The 1,550-nt window shown below is 42.8% G+C and overlaps 1 long non-coding RNA gene across 1 annotated transcript in view; it reads right to left on the bottom strand.

Moving 5' to 3' along the window:
• Window positions 1-474: 474 nt before the first annotated feature.
• The window catches only part of LOC111268813 (uncharacterized), a 7,357-nt gene continuing 6,281 nt past the window's right edge, over window positions 475-1,550 (bottom strand). The window contains exon 3 of the long non-coding RNA XR_002685417.2: window positions 475-909. This is a non-coding gene — a long non-coding RNA (uncharacterized LOC111268813). The remainder of the gene's footprint in view (window positions 910-1,550) is intronic.

Genomic DNA, 1,550 nt, shown 5'->3' with positions numbered 1-1,550 from the left:
TTTAGTATTAAAGAAAGCCATACTTAGTACGGTCGTTAGTCCTCTTACGAGCAGCAGTCACCTAAGGCAGTTCCAATTACGAGACGGGTAGCTGATCCATAATGTTAGGTTATTCTGAGCGCCATTGAGCAAGTTTATATGTTCAATCATATTCTGTCTTCGTGTGTATTTACGGTGCGATGAAGTCCAGTGCCCTAAAAATGTATTGATACACTCTGTGCGTTGCTGGAAACGCGGTGTCATTTAGAAGCTACGAGCAGCCCTATGGATCTAGGCGCACAATTTACCTAGGTTTAGTGTTCGTTAGGTGTGGCGAGAAGTCAGGCTAAATCACTGCAACACTTCAGTCGAACGTGGTTGAAATAACAGCAATAACGGACACTCGTGAACCTCAACTGCTGCAGGGTGAATACTAATAGATTGAACAATTTAGAAAAGAACATTTCGCGAAGTAACTATTCGAAGTGGTCAGCGTTTGATCGTAAACGACATTTCAATAGAACAACGTTTATTATATAATTATTTGCGGTTTCGTTGTATTATATGCGGAACGCCTGTGTTCAAGACCTATGCATATACGGTGGTTCAGCCTCGAGCGCGTCAAAGCATATGCGGCAGTAAATAATAACATTGTTTCCTCGAATATTCAGCAGAATATCCAAACGTAGAGCACCGGCATGATTGCGAGCAGCTTAAAAACGCGTAGGTACGCACGTAAGGATGGTCCTATTTCGATGTGTAGCGAATGAAGACCGGTTACCAATCGCCTTCTGAAGCCAACTTCAAGCCAATTATCGAACTGAGCCGGCGAACCGTCTTTATTGTGAACGATGCAAAAGTATATCGTCTGGTTATAGTGGTGGTACGCTAGAAGAAAAAAACCAGCACCGCGTTGCCAATATGAAAATACTGCAAAGGAAAAAATCGTAAACGGGGAAAAGAGCCAATGCAATTGAGATTGAATTCGATGTAGCTAGATGCAGAATTTTTCCGAGGTGGCAAATATTCGTTAGGTCGGTCGCTCCTAAAAATGGCCCCAGCTATCGATAATAATGGCACGACGGAAGTAAACATTTGAAAACGAATATTTTAACGCTCATTAATTGGGCAAGATCATCTGTGCAATCACATCATTGTGTGCACGTGTAAGTTTTTTTCGGATAAAATTCAACGAAGCTTTGAAAGTACTACAACTTGGAGAGGTTGTCGCCAACTGTGTCAATACCTCTCGCTGAAACGCTCTGAGACAAGTTATTGTAGGCGGTCACATCATACACGGAAACGGTGTAAACGCCTTAATTTGTAACCCTCACGGGTGCATAAGCACATTCAGTACATAATGAGTTACTAAACTCGTTATCCACGACCACATTTCCAGTGCAGATAAGCGCAAAGCTTGAGTAATCTCTCTTTCTCCCTCTCGCTGTTTTTATTTTAACCCCCCTTACAATCGAACGAAAAACAACAACAAAAGCGGCCCCAACCTCAAAAACTACTCCGCCCACCGTTCGACGAGCCCAGTGTCGAACGTTTCAGTAAATGCCCTCTGT

This window comes from Varroa jacobsoni, unplaced genomic scaffold (assembly GCF_002532875.2).
Source record: "Varroa jacobsoni isolate VJ856 unplaced genomic scaffold, vjacob_1.0 scaffold_1322, whole genome shotgun sequence".
NCBI classification, from domain to species: Eukaryota; Metazoa; Arthropoda; class Arachnida; order Mesostigmata; family Varroidae; genus Varroa; species Varroa jacobsoni.
Note: the sequence above shows the minus strand (reverse complement) of the source record. Positions and strands in the feature narration are given on the sequence as shown.